The 9,692-nt window shown below is 36.7% G+C and overlaps 1 long non-coding RNA gene across 1 annotated transcript in view; it reads right to left on the bottom strand.

Moving 5' to 3' along the window:
- LOC121855645 overlaps positions 1-9,180 on the bottom strand; it is a 47,131-nt gene extending 37,951 nt beyond the window's left edge. The window contains exon 1 of the long non-coding RNA XR_006086821.1: positions 8,735-9,180. This is a non-coding gene — a long non-coding RNA (uncharacterized LOC121855645). The remainder of the gene's footprint in view (positions 1-8,734) is intronic.
- Positions 9,181-9,692: the final 512 nt, after the last annotated feature.

The following is a 9,692-nucleotide window of genomic DNA, read 5'->3' as shown; positions in this document are numbered from 1 at the left end:
GAGCCTGAAGTTGTTGCTGAAGCTGCTTATGATGCTGAATTTGATGGTGTATCTGAAGTTGGTGGCTTAGGCCTTTGAATAATAAAACTGTCGAAAGAACCTTGCACAGCTGCTTTCTTTTCTTATTATACATTGTTATGTAGAAGTCATATGCATGTCCCTGTTAATTTTAATGCTTTGTTCTGTTAATGGATCCGCTTCAGAAAAAATGTTCATAGCTCGCTCCATATAATATCCACAGACCTCTCACCTTTTTCATATCGTTTTAACACATCTCGTTTCTCAGCAAGCTTTTACACTTTCTTTAGCTTTTGAACCAGCACTACCATCACTTGCTCTCTTGCTCATGTTGAATAGGGATGCAAAAATACCATTAGAAATCTGAGAATTTTTTCCCCTTTTCCTGTTCAGATGCGTGAAAACAAAATGCCCGCAAAACTGCAACTATTTATACTAGTGATGTTGGCGTCACCACTCACAAGCTCGGCAGCCTCCGCGCACAAGGCGTGTTTTTTTTTATGATACATATCAGGATTTAGGTATTATTTATATGAAAATGTAATTTTCTTTTTTCTTTTCTATTTTTTTTTGTAAATACGAATAAAAGAATGGTGTAAATTGAATTAGGTCCTTAATTAACCAGGGTTTTAAATATGAATCGTCGTTAGTAAAACCGTCATTATTGGAGGCTTTCCTGTACAAGTACCATAAAGTATATTGTATGTGTGTGTGTGTTCATTTATTTGCAATGCTTAATGATAAATTTAATGGCCTTTCAATTATTCAACATAGTTCATAACCCACTGCAATCTTAATTATCAATGTTAAACATTACATTAGCCAGTACTACACAGTAGTACAATCTATGTCACCTTGACACATCATATGATGACATATAGTACTGTATCACTCTGGTCTGAAAATTTCTCAAAAGTGGCTCATAGTTGATTCAGAGAGCACCAATATAAAGTACAGGTGCTCCTCTACTTACAAACGAGTTACGTTCCCGAGGCTTGCTTGTAAGTCCAACTTTACTCTTGTAGATGCCAAACATATTGTAAAAAATGAAAAGATTATGGATATTTAGTACAGCTATACCCTTTAATACAGCCTTAAAACCTGGCTCACTCTTCTCCTCTTAAGTAATGTTTGTTCCATCGGGAATTTTCTTCAAATAATCCAGTCTCACCCACATTAAATGCTTGTTCTGGCAGGTAACCCTGCCTCAGTGATGATGTCTGTATCTCTGAAAGTTTGTAAGTTGAATGTTCTTAAGTAGAGGAGCTCCTGTACTGTAATGTAAAAGTACTGTATACAGTATGTTACAGTACAGCACAGAGTTTGGTTTTGTTGCAAAAATTTTTGTGGCATCTCTCATAAGTAATTTCTAAGAACATTTGCAGTTAATGGCTGGAAGCAAGCTCATGAAAATTTAGTCACTTTAAACTTGAGTACATCATTTACAATGTGATAAGAATTAGACTGAGACAACACTCCAATTAAAAACTAATAAAAATGAAGACAGGGAGAGGCAGTCAACTGCGGAAGAAGAGCAGCGATGACAGGTCATGGAACACTTGTTAATGACCATCAGTCATTGTTTAGCTCAACATAAGCTGGTTTCAGAGGAACTTAAGGCATTACAGTACAGTATACCATGTGCTGTACTGTACAGTTCAGTACTCTATTTACAAAACAGCAGGATATTTTTTAGCATTATTCAGTTCGATATTTGATTTGATAATGAATAAACATTTACAACAAGTTGTGTCTAAAGAAATTCATATACAGTACGGTGCTGTAGAAATTTTTTCAGAAAAAAATAATTAATTTGTTTGGAAATGGTGTACGTATAGTAATATAGATTAAACTGCAGAAAAGAAGCCAAATACTCTGTCAGACAGTACTGTACTCCAGACATGTATCATTTTAGATGTAGAAGACACTTCAATAAAGGAACATTGTTAGATATAAACCAATTACAGATTCTAGAGGTAAGGGACTGCATTAACATATGAAAGTGGGTATTTGCACCCAGTAGCTAGTTCAAATAATTATTTTAGCATTTGCACCCGATTTTCACACTGACAAGCCGATCCCCCTTGTTGAAAAGAATCGAGTGCAAATAGTTAAACTTTTCTTTGAACCTGAGATTTCAACACTACATGTATTATTGAATATTATAAGAATTTTGCAAGGACAAAACTTGGGTGGAGATAAAAGTTTCACAATCTCTTAAACAAACCAACAGGTAAGGTGAAGTAGGTTTCTTTGGTTAAGTACCAGATATCAAAATACCGTAGTACTGTAATTTCTTTCTGCTTAATATGGCAAGGGGTTGTAGCTAAAGAGTTAGACAAGGTAAGGTTAGGTTAGATTAGGTTCTGTACCAGATATCAAAGGACTGTATACAATAATAAAGTAGATAATGTATGAGAGGATTTCAATTTTCACAATTCCATTATAAACATTAATGATAAATACGGTAAAGAAAGTCGGCTCAAATAACTTCATTGGTCTTTTTTTACCCTAATTTGAATACATGTAGTTACAAACTTCTTTTTCATCTTTCTTTCATTGGATATGATTTGGTAATATTGGGTGTAAATAGGTGCAGTAATTTGCACCCGAGTTTTGCTATGACACACTTTGGATGCGGATAACAGTTTCACTATCTGCACCCAATACCCTTGATGGCAAGGTTCGGGTGCAAATAACGATTTCGTTATTTGCACTATCAGGTGCAAGTACCTTAGGCCTAAAAACATACTCATTTTTAAGAGTGCAAGCTGTCAGGGCTATGATAATGGGTCCAATATGAAAGGAAAATGTTTTTTTGTTTTTTTAGAGTTTTTACCCCACATTTTCGCTCTTCTTTACAGACCTGCCTAGTTGTGCAAACCATTGTAATGTCTCCATAAACATTCACCAGCAGTGAAAATAAGAGTCATATTTTTTAAATTAACATAAAAAATGTAAGAAAAACCTATTTTTTTTACTATTTCCCCATTGTGTACTGTATGTACTCTACTGGTTCTTTACCTGGATAGGTTAGGTAGGTTTGTATGAAAAGCAAATGATAAATTTTCACTTGTTGCCACCATACGAAACCAAAGTTGAAGCTGTTTTTCGGATGGCTTCTGATGCGTTATGAACAAATTTGACCTTCATTTCTGGCACAAATCAATTGTTTCGGAGATAAGTTCCCCTCTCCCATCTCAGAATCTAACAATTTGCTATAAAAATCAAGGTAAAAAGTGTTCAAAACACATTAAAACCCATCAGAAAAAGTTTCTACTCTAACTTAACGGAGGACTCCACAGCCATTCAATGTTCTGCATGTGTAACACCACGTACAAGCACACATAACAAAATGTTAATATCTCTCTTACACGTAGTCGGCGCCAGAAATGACATAGAAGAAATGTCTTAGAATCTTCAAAATTACTGATTGCAACTATAAAATTCACGCGATTAGTTTAGTGGCAACAAGTGAAATAATACCTAACACAGTAGGTCATTGGTTGGGAAGCATTCAGTTGCATTGAATTTGAGATTGGGATAATTGTTGATGACTACACCACTGCTAACTTCTCATAGAAAACAAATTTCAAAATGCCACAATTTCACTGTTTTATCGAGTAGACCCTGTCATAGTTATGGCAAATGTGTTAAAGCGTTTATTTAAACATAGTGGATATTTTGCCGTGACTGGCTAAGTTCCTACTATCAATATTTTACCTTGAGTGCACTCTGATTGGCTAAGTACTTTCTGTTTAATATGACAGGGGGTCTGCCCGCCCGCCTCCTCCCCCCCCCCAGCTAGGAAGTTGGTAAGGTTAGGTAGGTTTCTTTGGTGGGTTGTCAGGTTCTATTAGGTTCCAGTAAATGTCACCTCTTTTATAATGATAAGAACATGAGGAAAACATGAACAAAATCGAACAACTCCTTCCGGTTAGGTATGTACGTACTATATAGCTACACAACAATCGACTCAAGGCAAAATAAATGCCAAATGCCGCCAGAGTCACAGTCACATATCATTCTCACGTAGTTCGACAGTAATGCATTATAGTAAGTGACACAGATACATCTGTGTCACTTACTATGATGCTTCATTCTTCACCAGCAGTGCTGGTAAGTGTTACTTTTTTACAATGAGTAATTACATGTACAATACACATCTATGGGTCAATAATTTTTTTTTTTTGTAGGAGGGGGGGAAGTGCCTCGATAAATCAGAATTTGGGATAACTCAGCATGGCCAGAGCCCCTTATGTGCTGAGTTATCAAGGACTTACTGTACTTTTTTGTGATTTTCCCTGACCCAAGGCTCCCCCCCCCTCCTTTGGGGATCTTCTCTGAAGTAATCGTGAGAGGAAGAAATGCTACAGAAAAAAAGTGTCTTAGAATTGTCTAAATTACCGATTCCAAAACTTAAAATTCTAAAAATTACTGGATGACCAAAATGATAATTTTACCGGTTAGGTTGAACTTTTAAAGAAGGCAGTGAATATTTTGCCGTGACCGACAAAGTTCCTACTAACACTATCTTATAGTTAGTGCGCTCTGATTGGCTAAGTGTACATTACTGGCAAACAACGCGAGAACGATATGTGACCGTGACTGGCGGCAGAGGTATGGTAGGTGACACAGAGGCATGGTAGGTGATGCATGTGGTCAGATATGCCAAGATTTTCCCAGATAATTTTATATATCTCGGCATTTCCCGAGTTATACTACAATATATTCCCAAGACCTTATCCGTGCCGAATACATGAAATTCCAGGTTATCAAATGCCGAGTTATCGAGGGTTTACTGTAGTAACTTGCGATAGGTATGAAGGTCAGAATAATCCAAAATCTAACCTAACCTAACCCAACCTTAAACCTTACCTTAAGATTTGGAAAACTTGGAGTTGGGGTCATCGGGGTCCCTCCTCGTCATCCACAGGGTGCACTGCCTGACTGCTGTTGCTCTGACTGTGCAGGGGGGGGGGTATACCGAGCTGTGATTGGTTGCTCCAAAATTATACCCACCAATCAACATCCAAATAACAACTGCGCATATACTTGACTCTAGCACATGTGGAATACAGCATACTAACCAACACACAAGCACACAGGAGTTCTCTGGGGCGGTGGAAACATAAAAAAAAAAAAAAAAAATTTAAATATACGACGATTTTCCAAAAATACCATAGAAGATAGGTGTCCGAGAATTTTCGAAACTATCGAGTCCAAAACTTAAAATCCTAAACATCGCTGGATGACCAAAACGGTAATAATACCACAGTAATTATTGATGACTGACCCACCACCGATTTTTCACAGGAAAATTATTATATAAACGCAACAATTTCACTGTGTTACATAGTGGACACTGTTGTAGTTTGTGCAAATGTGTTATGAAGTGGTTATTTCTAAATTAAACGTATTTAACCTAACAACGTAACCAAATAAAGCTACCTAGCTTCCTAGCCAGGGGGGGCAGTCCGGTATATTAAACAGAAAGAAATTACTGTGATTTGGTGAAATTTTACGTTTTTTGTGGAAGTGAGAGCAGCCGTCCCTACTGAACGGGTCTTAAGCATACACTGAGCATCAGCATCAAGCCCAGGCGGCCGAGTGTTTTTAAATACACCAATATACTAATTGGCTGTTTGCATCCTAGGATGAGAAGTCACCGCCGCATTACCACCGAGAAGACTAAGTATTGTGCACCTAATTATCTACCATAACGAAGCATTTGCACAAGAAATGATCATTATATCAGAACTCAATGTTGAAAATAAAGTAAGAAGTAAACAATAAAACAAATTACTCGTCCACAGGTCAGTTGTCAGTATATATTAATCAATTTCACTGAACCTAACCTTACCTTCAACTATACTAAACTAACCTAAATGAACCTAACTAAACCAAATTCCCCAAAAAGATTATCATAACAGAACACACTGATGAAAATATAGTAAGAATATACACAACAAAACAAATAACGCATCGGTGGTGTAGTGACTAGTTGTCAATTTTAAGAGATTGGTTAGTGACTAGAAAGCTTTTGACCACAGTTGGAGGTTGTACAAATCACCGAAATTCATGGAAAAACTTGGATAAAATCAGAATGTGAAAACTGCAATTCCTTTGCCCAAGTAAGGGTTAAGATTCATTTTATGCACTCGCCAATATCTCCTAGGACACACTATCTAGGGAGCCACGAATTACCCAAAAGTACCCAAATGTACCCAAAAGTACCCAAAAGTATAGCAAATAAGGGTAAAATCTTAACGAATATCTGTTATACATACACAAAACATGTTTAATAATATTTTTAGTGTAATTTTGTAAAAATAATTTGTAAGATGAAATAATAAACAGCGAAAAACTTTCAGTATTGGCGAACGCTAAATTCCAAAGAGTTCGTGAACAAGGGAGAAAAGTAAATCCTACGGCTATGTTAAATACCCCAAAGTAACAGAAACATCGGTAATTATATCTCATTTTGGATAGGTGACTCTTTAGAATTTAGCATTTTTTGCTGTTTATCATTTCATTATTTTGACTACATTTTTTTTTTTTACCCTTTTACACTTATGTTGTTCATACAAGTTCGGCATGGGGATTTTTTGGCCCCACATTACCTATCTAGGGTTAAGGTTAGGTTAGGTAAGGTAAACATTTTTCTGGTGTGTTTTTATGTGCTTTCTGCCAAATTTGACCTTTGCTTCCAGGGAAAACCAGTAGCTTTGGGGGGAATTTCAAAACTGTAATTTTCTTCAAAACTACCAGCTTCCCAAGGAAACAAAGGTCATTTTTTGAAGAAAGCACATAAAATACACCAGAAAATTTGTTTATTTAAAAATTGCGTTGGTGCATAAAACCTATCTTTACCCAAGTTTATTATTGAGGTAAGAAATAAGGTTTCTTGTATACTGTAACGTATAGAGTTTGTATAAGGCAACCACTTAACGTGCATCCCCGGTCCGACTAATTACCCAAATGTACCCAAATGTAGCCAAATATAGCCACAATGAAGTCAAATAATGGTCCTACATGAATAAATCGGATTGCTTATCACTTCTCGACTAGTATTTGGTGTCAGAAAGTCACAAAAAATTGGAAAACTTACTTTAATCTGAGTTAATAGATCGCGTGCATATACCGAGGGAGCGAGGAATTACCCAAATGTAGCCGCAATGAGGTCAAATGATGGTCGTACAAGCGTAATTCGGGCTGTGAATCACTTCTCGATTATTATTTGGTGTCACAAAGTCAAAAAAAATTGGTAAACTTAATTTAATCTGAGTTGTGTTGTGTTAGGTTAAGTTAGGTTAGGTACATGCACTTGATCTATTAACTCAGATTAAATTAAGTTTACCAATTTTTTGTGACTTCGTGACACCAAATACTAGTCGAGGTTAGGTTAGGTTAGGTTAGGTACATGCACTCGATCTATTAACTCAGATTAAATTAAGTTTACCAATTTTTTGTGACTTTGTGACACCAAATACTAGTCGAGAAGTGATTGGCAGTCCGATTTATTCATCTAGGACCATTACTTGACTTCATTGCGACTACATTTGGGTACATTTGGGTAATTCCTCGCTCCCTCGGTACATGCACGCGATCTATTAACTCAGATTAAAGTAAGTTTTCCAATTTTTTGTGACTTTCTGACACCAAATACTAGTCAAGAAGTGATTAGCAGTCCGATTTATTCATGTAGGACCATTATTTGACTTCATTGCGGCTATATTTGGCTACATTTGGGTACATTTGGGTAATTAGTCGGACCCTGCATCCATGCTCTAGAAATATTGCAGCCCATGTAAACAGCTGAAGCGCAAATAATGACTTGAGGTCGCACTGAACATTTTTATTACAAAGAATGACTTTGGAAAAAAACATAGGAAATTCCTCCACCTGGTTGCATTCTAATTGAAGTAGAATATGACTCCAATGTATGTGATCCACTGACCTATATATACTGCTAATGAATATGATGTATTTCCTTCTTTGTGTATGAACCTCTGTCCTGCATGGCAGTGAACACTGGCATTACCCACATGAATCTGACCTATATATAGTGTCAATGAATAAGATGCATTCTTTGTGTACGAACCTCTGTCCTGTATGGCAGTGAAGAGTGACTGTATCCACATGAATCTGACCGACGTATATGTATGTATGTGTGTATATGTGTATGTATGTGTGCATATGTGTATATATATATGTACATGTATATGTATGTATGTGTATGTGTGTGTACATACATGTACTGTCAATGAATATGATGCATCTCTTTGTGTACGAACCTCTGTCCTGCATGGCAGTGAACAGTGACATTACCCATGTGAATCTGACCTCTATACATTTATAGCTGTTAATGAATATGATGTATTTCTTTGTGTATGAACCTCTGTCCTGCGTGGCAGTGAGAAGTGATACCACCCTCAGTGTCAAGACCTGACTGAATTACTCAGAATAGGCAAACTGTACTACAAGCTTTGCCAATAAATTTGTTAAACTTAAAAAAAGAAGTACAAAATAAGTACCCGTATTCTAAAAGGTGACCAACTCCTTCAGTGTTATACTTAACGTGACGGGTAAAGATCACTTTACACCAAGAATTTTGTTAAGTCATTTAGTAAAGCATTCTTAAAAGGAATATATGATCAATAATGGTAATGGACCTTGGGCAACTACAGTATCAAAACAACCTCGTATGACTCACTTGGCCAGCTGATATTTCCTCATAGGTCCAGAAAACTGTGAGGGCAAACTTTTCGGAGTGAAAGTTGTGAACTCTTGGAACAATCTACGAGAAAGTGTTGTGACGGCACCGAGTGTAAGCTCTTTCAAGACAAGACTTGACCAACACTGGAGTGGGTTCAGGTACATTCAGGAGCTGGTGCATACCCAGTAATTGCCAACAGTGCGTAACAGAGACGTGACCGATAGCCCAAGCCGGTGAAGAGGATAACTGTCAAATGACTCATACTTCTACCTCACCTCATTTACCTCAGCACGACCTTGATAATAACATCACCATCCCAAAATGACTAACGAACTGCAAATAATCCAAAACTTTCAAGAGAACTTGTATTGTCATAAAAATGTCAATGTGAACTGTTACAGTAAGTGTTACTGCATGAAAATATTTACACTGTCAAACTAACTTCACCAACCTTCATCCACTTTGATCATCTCCCTTGTTTTTCTGGGTTTACGCATTTAATATTAACGGATTGTTGTTCGCATTAATATCTTTAAAAAAACTTATTACAAGTATTTACAATATAAGGAATGTTTACAGTTATCAACACTGATGACGTCATTCTAGTTATGGGTCGCCCACTGCTAATCTATATCATTAATCGCTAAATATTAATTTATACTGAACAGAGCCTGTACGTCTGTATATCCAGCACTTCTCTAACACCACGGCACCCAGTAGTTTTACTACATACATTTATGACCAAACTGAATGTGGTATCTTGTTTTCGATACTTTTTTTTGAAGGCGAAATGTATGAACACTTTATTATCATTTCACCACTTCTCAGCATGTTATCCACTGTTCGTGCTGTTGCTGTTGGTCTGTTCTTCGTTACTTTGTTTGACGTGTAGGGTTATGAGATGTTGGTTCACACTCAGGATGGGATGGAAAAAGGAAACTCACAATGTGCTCAC

This window comes from Homarus americanus, unplaced genomic scaffold (genome assembly GCF_018991925.1).
Source record: "Homarus americanus isolate GMGI-L3 unplaced genomic scaffold, GMGI_Hamer_2.0 scaffold13956, whole genome shotgun sequence".
Taxonomy (NCBI): Eukaryota; Metazoa; Arthropoda; class Malacostraca; order Decapoda; family Nephropidae; genus Homarus; species Homarus americanus.
This window is presented reverse-complemented; position numbering and strand designations above follow the sequence as displayed.